Genomic DNA, 13,755 nt, shown 5'->3' with positions numbered 1-13,755 from the left:
ACCTTTGCTGATGAGTAATACTTTGTATTACTTCCTTTGCTAACGATAACTTTAAATGAGTCTAGAAGAACCCTCAGGATATGTTACAAAGTCATAAATAGGGACAGCAGCAAAGCACACCATTACGGACAATCTCTGTGGCCAAATCCTTTTCGTATATTATTACTAACCTTAATTTCAAACTTGCAAAGTAAATAACAACATTTTACCCCATTTTATGAATAAGGGGTCTAGGTCTAAAAAGGTTTAGTTTCTTGTCCAAAGTCATCATGGTAGGACCTAACCATGAGTAACTTAAGCTAAAAATCACGCGTCCCCCACCTTGAGGTCTCTTCTTGCATTTGAGGCTGATTATTATGCCAAAAGTTCTATTGTTAAGGATTCATCGGTTCAATAATTTACATTTGTATTAAATAAATGTGTTTAGTTGCTGAGTGCAAGGCATCTAGTTCAGCACACAGTGTAAATGCGGGAGGTCGTATAAGTACATACACACACGTACACACAGTCCTCCATTACTGATACTTTGAAAATAACACAGACATCCTCTAAAATAACACTTCACAAGGCTCCCCGAATTTAGTGCAGATGTTGGAACTCAGATCATAAGAACTGAAACAGATATTTACATTTAGGCAAGTGATCATTGAGTGATCCTCTAAAAGAACTTGTCGTCTAGGCAGAAGACGAGGTGAATGTTACTGTCGTGTGATGCCACCCTAAATGCATGTGGAAAACAGCTACAAGAATGTAAAGGGGTTGGTAGGTAAAGTTCTGGGCTCTGGATTTAGAGTTTTGAGCCCCAGCCACACATCTGTTCTCTGATCTTCAAAAGACTGCAACATCTGTGAGCCTCCATCTTCTCATATATCAACTTAATGATCGCTATAATTCTGTCTGGTTCCAAAAAATATGGTTACAGACGCAGGTGAGTTGGGAGATGCTATCTTTATAGAGTGAAAAAGTTTTATCTATTTCCCCCAAAGGGGAAAACCAACCAAACAAGTTTTCCAGTGAGATCAGGGAGGTTCAAGAGGGATATAGAAGTTGAGAAGCCAAAGGAAGACGCCCAGTCGTCACACGGGAGACGAGACAGTGGGTAGAATGGAGCAACGAGTGGGATGGCCAGGTGGCTCTAAAAGTCACCTGAAGCAAACGATCATAAATATAACGTGAGGTCACCAAGCATGGCTGCGTATTTCTCTCCCTCCTTGTTCGACTGGAATTGGGAGGAGCTGGATGACCAGGGGAATGCCTAGTGTGTCTTGTGAACACACTCGGTTGAAGGATACGTGTATACACTAAGTGAAATAAGTCAGTCAGATAAAGACGGGTACCATAGGATCGTACTCGTATGTGGAATCTAAGGAAGAAAGCGGCTGAACATATGGGAGGGGGTAAAGGAAACAAGCCACAAGTGACTAAAAAAAATTTTACTTATTTTACAGAGAAAGGGAGGAGGGGAGGGGCAGAGGGAGGGAGTCTCAAGCAGACTCCCCACTGAGTGTGGAGCTGGGTGTGGTGCTCGATCTCATGACCCTGAGATCATAACCTGAGCCAAAACCAAGGGTCAGACGCTTAACCGACTGAGCTACCCAGGCGCCCCTCCAGAAGGGTCCGTTAATGACAGAGAACAAACTGAGTGTGGATGGAGGGGAGGCGGATGGGGGCGGGGCTGGAGGAGCGGTGGTATTAAAGAGAGCACCTGTGAGGAGCACTGGGTGTTGTAGGTAAGTCATGAATCACTGATTTCTACTCTGAAAACCAGTATTGCTCTGTATGTAAACTACAATTTAAGTTAAAAAGAAAAGAAACTACAATTTAAATTAAAAAAAAAGATACAGAATTGCTGATTTTCATTTTGACCACAAAAGCGGCAATTTCATAGGGATCGGCTGAGTCCATTCTCATATATTAGGAACTTTTCTGTTTAATTTTGCTTTGGATGCTCATGTGATGGGATTGAGGATTAAAGGGAGCACCATCCGTGAGACTGTTTCGGTAACAGTTCCCAGTTGAGAGTGATAGCCAGGTCTGTAGCTTGGTGCTTATTCACTTTTTTCTTATTAAAAAACTATCTCCTTCCACTTAATTATTGGTATTTTCCAAATATCATCATTGGCTCTCTTCATACACGTTACAAAAAAAAAAAAAAAAAAAAAGAAAGAGGCTTCAATTTTCAGAACAGTTTTAGGTTTACAAAAACATTCAGTAGAATAATATTCAGTATTATTATGGAAAGATTGGGTAGAGAGAGTTCCCGTCATTCCCGTCCTCTCCCCCTTACAGTGTCCACTATTATTAGCATCTGCCAATACTTTATACACTTGTAATGACTTACAAGTCGATATCAACATATTGCTATAACTTATGGGTCAATATCGATAGATATTAGGGCTTACTCTTTTTGTCGCATTTCCTATGGATTTGGACAAATGTATTATGACATGTACTTGCGATTTCAGGAGCTTCTAGAATAGTTTCACTGCCCTAAAAATCCCTGTGCTTCACCCACTCATCTGTCCTTCCCTCTTACTGGCAACCACTAATGTCTTGAAAGTCTCTCCACACTGGTTTCTTACACTTCGCAGTAGACACTGAGGTTTCGCTCGGTCTTTTCCTTTGATAGCTCCTTTATTTTTAGCTCTGGATAATCTACTTTCTAGATGGACCTCTGTGATTTACCTTTAATAGGTGAATGGATAAATCACAGAGGTCCATCCAAACAATTGGTTGCTTCCAAGTTTTGGCAATTATGAATAAAGCTGCTATAAACATTAACGTGCAGATTTTTGTTGGGAAGTAAGCTTGCAACTCATTTGGGTAAATACCAAGCAGCCTGATTGCTGGATCACACGGTAGGAGCATTTTAGTTTTATAAGACACCACCAACGTGTCCTCCCAAGTGGCCACACCCTTCTGCATTCCCAGCAGCAGCGGGAGCTCCTCTTGCTCCACATCTTCACCAGCACTCGATGTGGTCAGTGTTTTTGATTTTAGAAATTCTAATAGGTGTGGTGTAGCAGTATCATTGTTTTAATTATACGCCGTATTTTTACTCCCCAAATGCTATCAAGTTGCAAAGCTTACATACACTGAAGATTTCTAAACACTTGATTCAGCCCATTCGGTTCTTTCTATGTGAAGGAGCCTCAGGGACCTCAAGTTAAGCATTTTCTGAATTTAGCTCATTTCCTATGTGATTCTGATGCTGATGATCCCTGACCTTCTCAGGACATGGCTATTTAGAGTCATTGTCAATGGCACAATCTCTCCGAGGACTCCCTCTCTCTGTCCCCAGGTTTGGACCTCCAGGGATGTCACACCCATCAGCGGCTTGGAAATCAAGACAGAACTGACCTCAGTGATGGCTCAGAATTTTCTAGCTATTTGACCTTAGTCATCGTACTTGAGTTCTTAGCTTCCCAGATGTGAAATGGGTCTAGTAATTAAAAGTTACTGAGGAGAAGAAATTAAGATAATGAAGATAATCCTTGAGCACAGAATGGTTGCACATGAAATTCATATCAGCTCTTGCCAGTTTTAAATTCTGGATCATTTATTCTGAGCTGAACACATGTATTTCCCTGCTTTGCCATCCTGCCCTGATTTTTCTCACCATTGCTGTGCTCAGCCTCCACTTGGACAGTCTTGCATCCTCTTCTTCGATTGACTGCCTCCTGTGTCTTCCTTTGGTCATCTCAGACTTTTTAAAGAACTCCAATAAAAAAGTATACCAAAAAAAAAAAAAAAAAAGGAAAGAAAGAAAAAGAACCATTCTCTAGCACAAGACTGCTGATAGAATTTGATGCTTAAATATCTTCCATGGGGACCAGAATCAAAATCAAGTTCTCACTTCTTTAAAATGCTTACAAAGGCAGACATACAAACATGGCCCTAGGAGTCTCTGTACCCTTTCTATCCATCCAGAGCCAGCAAAGTGCTTTGGCTTGGGCTATTGGACAAGTCGCGGCATCCACAACGCCACGCGTCCTCCATCTGCTGGGGAAACCATGAGCTCTTGCTGGACCTCAAAGCATCTGCTCCAACACCAGCTGTTGTTTTTGTTTGTTTGTGGCGAACTATACCCTCTTAGCAAAACCCCAGTATACAATACAGGATGGTTAACCTTGTCACATTGCTGTGCTTTAGATCCCCCGATCCTGTTCATGTTATAACTGGCAGTTTATAGCCTTTGACCAACATGTCCCCATCTCCCCCTCCCTGCCCACCACCCCACTGTTGGCTATGTTCCCGTGCCTATCTTACCTTGATTGTGGTGATTGGTTCATAATATACCAAAGCATCAAGTTGTACACCTTAAATGTGTACAATTTTATTTGTCAATTATACATCAATAAAGCTGAAAAAAACCCCCAACTATTCGTTAAGATTTCCTGATTCCCTATTCTCACCGGCTCACCTGTTTACACACCATGCTTTCTCACACAGTGTGCTCAGTTCTCCTCAAGACAGGAGCTCCTGAGGACCTGGCAGGCTGATAGAACACAACTTGTTTTCCAAATCAGATTGGTGACTTGATGCACATTGTAAGTAGCTGTGTGAGGTGCTGATCCCACTAAATGCTTCCCATCTCGGTATGGAGAAGGTTTAGAGTGGGGCATGACGTCATTTGGAAGACCATGAGTTGTCACAGGATTTAGGTTGCAACGACCATTACAAATAAAAAAGGGTCTGAGAAATAGGCATGGACTCAGGAGTGCATCGTTGGCAAGGGAATGTGCATCCTATTTGTTTGTTTGAATCATAAATATTCACACTTGTGGATTTTCTACGTAGTTTCTACACTAATCTCAGTAGGTTCCTAGTTCCTCTGACAACTTTAATGTCTTCCCCAGGAGGACACTGAATGGGCTGATCTATTGACCTGACCATGCTGTCTTACCTGTACTCGCTTCCCTTAGGTTTGCTGAAGGGTCTTCAACTACCCATGCCTCTTCTTCCTGCTGGCCGACTGGATGGGCCCAGGGCTTTGCAGGGCCTCCGCCCCTTCCGTGGTCCTCCCCTTGAGCGGCCAGGACGCCGTGCACTCTGGCCTGACCCTTCAATCTCCCTTCCCACCCTCCTCCTCCTCCACGAGGATGCTTTGCTTCCTCAGTTCCCACTGACCCCGAACTCTGATCATTGAAGGCACAAGTGTGTCTTGAAGAATGAGAGTTTAGCGGCTGACTGATCTACTTCTGTTACAGGTTGATCAGAATGAATTAGATTTTTTTTTCTAAAAAAAAAGTGGTTTATGTGATTCTTTTTTAAATTGGAGTAGAAGACTCAGCAGAATTACTTTGTGGTCCTTTCCTCTTTCCTTCTTATTTTATGAAGTAAAATTTAATATTTTAAGATGACTGCACTGAAATATTCATATAAAGGAACACAGATTTCCATATAAACCAGAAAAATTCAATCCATTCTAAATTTTTTTTGTAGTACTGCATTTTCTAAGTCAATGTTTGCTAAGAAACCTATTCAATTTCTTCCTTTTAGTAAAGCTCATTTATTTCAAGAGCAGCTTCTATTTGAATCAACCATTACACTTCTACTATGTGCACTGAATTTTGTTAGACGTTAGGGTGGTGATCTGGTTATTGATACTTCATTTAATTGTCAAGTTTAGCTCTAGTTCTGACACTTAATAAATATCAATAAATATGTCATGAAAAAAACCAAGATAGAGGCAATGGCTGTGGACTGTTTAGTCAAAGTATATTATTAATTTCCTATTTACAGCTGGAAGATCAGCCAACACATCGTTTCCCTGGAAGAACCTAAATATTAGAGACAGGAGTCAAGCAAATCTCAAACAGGCTGTCATAAGTCTCATCTCCCTCTAGTAGTAGTATCCTTTGCTCCTCCGTGCAACCCTGTCACAGAGTGTCATTCAGAGAGGGTTGGAGCATCTAAGATGGCTCATTCTTAACATAATGCCAAAGAGACTCACGTTATATCCCATCCAATTGACGGGAAAAATAATGTTGAAGGAGAACTCGGCAACCAGTCATGATTACCTACTTAGAAGAAGACCTTGAAATATGACCTCACTGGACTTTAAAAATATTTCTTTGAGTGTCTACATTCAAAAAATGATTATTTTAAGAGCAGATTGGAGGAGGAATGAACTAGAAATAATGTCCTTAAGGGATGGTCTTGGAGGGCACCTGGAAGTGTCTGTTCCAAAACACAGTTAGGCCTCCTCCTTTAACCCAGCTCTCGGACTTTTAGTCCTCTGTCGGCCCAGCGTCTAGCATTCTGCTGTCCCAGATACACTCTGTGCTCATTTATTAGACTTCATGCCCAATACCTGTGTTAAATAATCAGTTTCTCAAAACTCAAATATGCTTCTCTCTTTTTTCTCTTCAGTCAGTATATTTTTTGCTTCTTCCTTTTCTCTAAGCCCTTGGTTTATTATTTAATCTTTCAGAATGACATTCCATGCCATGATCTGTCCTCCCTAATCATTCAGTTTGACACCACAGACATTGCTGAGCCTCTGGCTACATTGGTAATAGTGCATTGCTCTTGCATTATCTAGTGTTTAATCTCGATAGTAACATGATGGGTCCTGCTAAATAAATCACTTCACGCTCTGATTTAATTTCAAATGCTTTTTTGGTTGGAGTGGCAGAAACTATACTTTTGATATATATGTCTAGTTTCTACCTCAGGCAAATCCTTCAATCTATCGGCTACCAGTGACCAATGATCTAAACTTGGCCTTAGAAGGGATATAATAAGATAGCACAATTAGATTTTCTCTAAAAATGTATCCGATGTATCATATACAAGTATCAGATATTCTTCCAAAACCCTTCCAAAAATGCAATGCCATTTTTGGAAAGAAAAATAAGAATATCATTTTCTCAAACATTATCATATTGCCAGTAGCTTCTCTCAAGCTGAAGATATTTAAAAGACCTCATTTAGCATGTAATTATTATGTTTTTCTCATCTGAGAGGAAATATATTTTAATGGCAAACAACTTTCATTGAGCAATAAATAGAACAAAAACATGATTATGCCACCAGGGCTATTATGAAAATCAGTTCAGATATCTAGTTTGAGAAAAGACATTATCGTGAGTAAGGACTCAAAAGTGTGAGTAGAAATGTTTAGAAACCCATAACTTGCCAATAGCAGTGTCTTAAACATAACACTAGTTCCAATGGGAGACGTCATGTGCCTCAATCTTAAAGAAGACTTTGAATTGAGATCTGGTGTTTTCTGGTTAAGGGCCAATATTTCATGACTCCAGCCATTGACCCTATGTGTCTTACCAAAGTATCTTCTCTTAGCGTATTTAGGATACACTGTGGACGCGAACTCTTGAGGCCATTGGAACTGGCTACAACATCTCTCTCAAACTTGGTATGTTAGTTCAGGCTGCTAGAATGAAATACCATTGACAGATTGGCTTAAACAACAGGAATTTACAGCTCAGAGTTCTGGAGACTGAGAGCCCAAGATCAAGGTGTCAGGAGGGTGGAGGACCCTCTGGTTTGCCAGTAAGGTAGAAAACTCTTTGCAGATGGCGGTCTTCTTGCTGGTGTAACAGAATGAGAGACAGAGTGAGGGGATGGGTTCCGGTCTCTTCCTTTTCTTAGAAGGATATTAGTTCCATCATGGGGGCTCCACCCTCATGACCTCATCCTAACCTAATTATCCTCCAAAGGCTCGACCTCCTAACACCATCCCACTGGATGTTAAGGCTTCGATCTATCTTCAATCTTCAATTTTGAGGGACACAAACATTCAGAGAACATAGCATCCCTCCCTATGTGCGCCTTGTGGCAAAGTCCTCGTCTGACTTCCTCTGTAGCTCAACATGGTGAGGCTCTGTTCATCTCTCACACAGCTGCAGCCATAGCTCCCATTTCCTGCCCTTTTGTACTGGTGTGCATTTCAACAGAACACATCTCTTTCCAAAATGTAAAAGAAGTATGACATTTGCCAAAGAAATATTAACTCATTCATGCATTGAAGGGAACTTGGATAACACCATGAAATACGTTTCCAGGACGCAGATATTGGCAGCTGTGATTTTTTCTAGATAACCTGACTCTGAGGATAGTTCATGATATTCCTTCCAATCACTGGGTTAAGTATTCTAACCACGTCTGCAATTCTTAAGAGTGTGTCTGATATAGAAAGTTAGGAAAAATATACCTCAAGCTGATGATGATTTAAGAAGTTAATATTGTGCGTGTGCATTACTATGGAAGGATTTCTTTCTCATTTTTCTCATTATTGCAGTTAACCATCCAATTAATAGAATTTTCCTTCATCGTGTCCCATAATTCCTTTCTACATAACTTTTTTCAACTTTATTGAGACATAATTGACAAATATCCTAAATGATTAAGATGTAGCACATGATTGTATACATATATAGTGAAAAAATATATATATAGTGAAATAATTAGAGCATTCAGGCTGATTAACACACTCATCACCTCACATAGTTTGCCTTCCTGTTTTTTTTTTTTTTTTGTGGGGAAAACATTTATTGAGTCTTATCTAAGATTTGTAGCTGAATGCATCAGGAGCGATGGTGCAGGGACACGGCTTGCCATAATTACCAAAAATAGAAGTCTTTATGATTTTCAAAGCAAAAGGAGATTTTTGCCTCGGTGCGTGCACATGCTACATTTCTCAGGAGTTAGTAAGCAATTGCAGAGTCTGATCTCCAAATCAAGAATTCCTTTGTAAGCAGAATTCAAATCTGCCTTCTACCTTGCATTTACATTTTGTGAATCCTGCAAGATTTAGACGTGAATAGAAATCACACACACACGTGCACACACACACACGGAAACTTCAACATTCCTTCCAAGTTTCAGGCCCTCAGACGATCGCTCTCTTCCTACCTATGGGGATAGTTGCATAACGTGTGTGACGCAGTCAAGGGAGAAATGGAATGTTTACTGCGAAACTGCTTCCTTCACAGATTCAATATCAATATAGATTTTTTTTGTCACTTAATATGTGATATTTGATTTATAAGCCTGATAACAATGCCACGGGTTTTGAATCGTCAGTTATAACTAAATCCTCTGTGGTGTTTAAGATGTACGGACGTGATAGAGGAGAATGGGCCTCTGTCGTGTGCTTTGTTATGGGCGCATGTACCATGTGGTGGGTCGTGCAGGCAAGTAGTGACTTGCAGGCTTTCACATCAACCTTTAAATTCTGCTTATTCTTTCAAAGGGTGTTTTCCACACAGTTTTATGAATTTAGTTTTATAGGTGAGTTGAATTTTCTATGCTTTAAGATCTGATACATTTTCACAAAACTTACATCAGAAAATAGATCTTTATTTCTACGGAAGAAATTCACTCATAGAAGTTTTTTGTCTGTCTGTATTTTGTAAACCCTTACAAGCACCAGTAGTGTCGTATTCAAAACTTTTCTGGGAATATTACACCCCCGACAAGCTGAACTTAAATCGTTTGACCAGAAGCCTGGAGACTGTCTCAGGAAGCGGGCTTTCCTGTGTTGTCCAGCCTCCTCCTGCCGTTGGGGTGGGGAGCGGAGAGAATCACTCTTGGAGAGCGGTGGCCACTGTCATGAATGACACTGGGACGTGGCTTCGGGTGTGCACATGCACTTTAAAATGTGATACACCAGACACAGCTTCCATTGTTAAATATAAAAGTATCCTAGCGTATCGGTTAAAGGGCCCTTTGCAAGACGTGGCCAATTAATCCATCAATGTCGATGGAGGGAAAGGATCATGCTTGACGACATGGGCGATTCTGTAGAGTCTTGCATTCTGCCGACCTTGAGCGGGGCTGCCCTCCGGCCCTCAGAGAACCGCAGCCCGTCTCATCAGCACCGCACACCCCTTTGTGGAGATAGAATCTGAAACTGGCTGGCTTCTGTTTCTCTCTTTTCCACCTGAAGGAAAGGCCCTATTTTAGGTTTCTACATCCGCACATGAAATCATCTTTCTGTTTAAGGTGTAACAAGTAGCTCGCAGCTGAGCCAGGGCAAGGATTGTCCAGAACGGCTCAGGCGTGGCTGCCGGCGGTGGGGTCAGCTCTCCACGCTCCGGCACCAGGAACAAGGCCGCGTGCTCTTCCGCACTCAGCTGGTTTATCATCCTCACATGCCGAGAAACCCTCCTAGGATCCATGGGAACGAAAAGGGGGTTGATTTTATGAATCCAAGCCTGATTTTACTATGAGGCTTGAATAAGTCAGTTATTTCAGTGACAGCGAATCTTCCATCTAGATTTCCAGCGTGGGAGATTCAGTCCAGAAACGGGTTGCATCCTGTCTTCCCCGCTCACATGTCTTAGCTTCAGTGAAGGAAGATTAAATCATCCTCTTTAATTTGTAAAAAGTAAACTGAATGTTAATTTTCTTGCCGTATTATGCACGTTTCGCATTTTGTTTTATTTTTCAGTAGAGATGACAATTACATGGAAGTGTGTCTCTATTCACTAAGGGGAAGATGAACACTACTTTCGCAGTGTTGCACGCGCACACACACAATCTACATATATTTTCTCTCAGACTCCTTTCTTCTCCTAACGGCCCTCCCCTTCCCTTCCACGTCTCTCATTTTCAGAATCCGCTTCTGTGCTTTCTTCTCTGCTTCAAGCTGGCATTAAATTTCTTTAGTCTTTAGATCCTTGCACCTGATGCTGGGACACGTGGCTGCATTAAATAGAAATTGCGTTTGGATAGGAAATTTAGAATTAGAAAACATTCTGTGTAGCTCAGGAACTTTAAAAAAAAAACCCATTCAAGTAAAACCACAGAGTTAATGTGACCTCGAGTCCACCGGTGTTTCGGTGTGGAGATTTTAGTGCTGTGCTCGGTATGGCACAGGCCGGGCCAGTGGATAATGTGCAGAAACTAAGCGTGTGTTAACATGGTCTCTCCGTCAGTATAAGGGCATTAGGCAGTTTCTGGAGGAAAATAAATGCAATAAATCTAACAATTAACAGTGATTTTACAGGGGAGTGCTTTCTACGTCATGAAATGAGCTCCGGGGGCACGTGTGTTCATGCATGACCGACATAGCCTTAAAATCAACAAAAAAGTAGGAAACATAATGCAGAAAATACAAGAGTCCTTTAAATCATTGCTTTTCTTTTTGTCAGTTTCAACATGAAAAAGAGCCATAATTTTAAAAAAGTCACAAGGAAGAAGAGATCCAATTGTGGTTTTCATTTTTTGCCTTCTCTCAGCCTCACTGATGTATGTTTAACCTGTTTCTCGTGTGTATTTTGACGAGTTTGGATGAGCCCGGACTCCCTGAGAGTGTCCCCGCGATCAAGGTAACGGGCCAACCGTCACCTCCGCACGACTGCTTGCCTCCCTCCCCCTTTCCTCTGTTCCGTGCGGTGGCCCCTGGGCAGGTGCTGGTGTGGAGCCCGTGGTGCACTGCGGGCCGCGTGTGCAAGCGGCTCTCCAGGGCGTGGAGGCCCAGCGGACAGCAGGGCACGCGGGAGGGACGGGGCGTTGCAGGGGTCAAGAGCCTTCGTGTCACTAAGTTCCAGACACGCCTGCCGGTTCATCTAGATGTCGGATTCAGGTTTTCGCCAAATAAGTGCGACGGTTCACAAGGTCAACGTGATGGTCACCTGTGGCCCAGGTGCCTTGGGGCCCCTGCGACGGGACGCCGCAGGCTGGGGCTGGGCCACGACTCGCGTCTGGAGGCTGGAGCCCGAGATCAGGGTGCAGCAGACCTTGGGGTGCGGGCTCCGCTTCCTGCTTCTGGGTGGCGTCTTCTCACTGTGTCCCCGGTGTAGGTGGCACTGGGGGCTCTCTGGGGTCCTTGTTACAACCCATCGCAGGGGCCCCGTCCCAGGACCTCATCACCTCCCAAAGCCCCACCTTCCTGCACCATCATCTTGGGGGGAGACCCAACCTGTGAATACGAGGAGCCCAAACCGAATCTGCAGCTGCCACTTCCAGTCCGTAAAACTGCTACCCTTCGAGAACCAAACTATGACATCATTATACACTTGTGTTGAAAACATAATGCCTAACTGGAAAACAAACGACTGATTTCCTACAATTAACTTAGAAATAAAGTATAATTTTCATATCAGCAGGCTTCCAAATATTTACTTTGATTGTACTTTGAAAATGTGATAGAGTGCCTCCATTTTCTTCCATAAATATGAGTTTGTATGTGTAAATAATCCAGATGTAGGAAATAAAGACAATTTATGTAACTTCTTAATGAATTCCTATAAGCCTTTAATTAAGCACATAAATCATCTCGAAGCATTTGAGTCTAATTGCTTTTTTGAATCTGTTGCGGCTTTTGAGCTACATTATTATTGATCTAAGAATTAAAGGGGGCTTCACGACTTCCCTATCTCTACCCGGGGCCACTCACTGCCTCCTTTCCGATGCCCTGGACATAGAAAGGCATCTGTCCCTTCACGTGGCAACCAGTAGGGCATCCGGTCGGGGTGAGCTCTGCGTCACAAAAAGCATCCGAGGATGACGGTTAATGAAACCTCCTTTCACGCATCATCTTTAAGGGTCTCGTGGATGACCCAAGAAATCAGTCCTCGTCCCCAAGAGGCTCACAGTTTAGTTGAAGAGCGAAGAAAAACACGATTGAAACAAGACTTACATTTGAAGGTTCAACCGTAAATGCAGCGTGTAAAATCCCACACGGTGCCCAGGAGAAGGAGCTCCCGGACCCAGAGGGCCAGGTCTGGCTTCTTGGAATGCATGTGACCCGGAAAGCGCCCACGCTAGACTGAATCTTAATTGGAGCAGGGAAGGGATGCGCCTTCTGTTGGGTTCTCCGGGTTGGGCAGAGAACGTGGACACGAGAAGGATTGTCCTTCAACACTGCTGAACCCAACGAGGCGTCTTATCACCTACACACCCCCACACAGGGATCCTATGTAAGGGGATAAGCTGCTTTACCTAAACCGGTTGTTGTCCGTGGAGGCCATACTGCCCCCCTACAGTTGGGTTCTGTACACGGATGAACAGAGGGAAAGCTGGATGCCAGGCAACTGCACTGGGTGGGAGTCCAGCTGCTGACAGCAAGGTCCAGGTCCCCAAACTTATGAACCCCTCTGTACATGACAGGCCTTCTACCTTTTTAAAAGATTTTACTTATTTATAGATGAGACAGAGAGAGAGAGAGAGAGAGAGAGGCAGAGACCCAGGCAGAGGGAGAAGCAGGCTCCCTGAGAGGAGCCCGAGGTGGGACTCGATCTCAGGACCCCGGGGTCATGCCCTGAGCCAAAGGCAGATGCTCAACCGCTGAGCCACCCAGGTGTCCCGATGACAAGCCTTCTTATAACTACCTGAGCCCAGAACTTAGCTCCAGAGTTTTCAAATAAGATGAATAATTTTAATGGTTTTAACATACATTTAAGCTACCATGTGATTTGAGAAAACGCTACTCATTGTTTCACGGAGAACCGCAGCACACGTTGCTATTCTGCTTGGAAGGATGCCTCCGATCTCGACAGCACTGCAGTATTTATTTGTCGGCGAAACCCCTTCCTGTCGGGCTGCATTTCTGCCAGTATAACCATGAAGACCCCATGTGCAGCCCCAAGCATCCGGCGATTTCATCCTATTTTTACTGTAGAACTCAGTGGTCAGTTATAAGGGAAATGCATATCAGACTGATGATAAGTCATCCTTTATTTCTTTCATTTTTTCCTCTATGTCACATTAGGGAGTCATATTCATTTTAGGGGTTTTAAAATTAAATATGTGAGTAGGTTCTATTGCAATGGATCTTGACTC

This window comes from Canis lupus, chromosome 16, assembly GCF_011100685.1.
Source record: "Canis lupus familiaris isolate Mischka breed German Shepherd chromosome 16, alternate assembly UU_Cfam_GSD_1.0, whole genome shotgun sequence".
Taxonomy (NCBI): Eukaryota; Metazoa; Chordata; class Mammalia; order Carnivora; family Canidae; genus Canis; species Canis lupus.
This window is presented reverse-complemented; position numbering follows the sequence as displayed.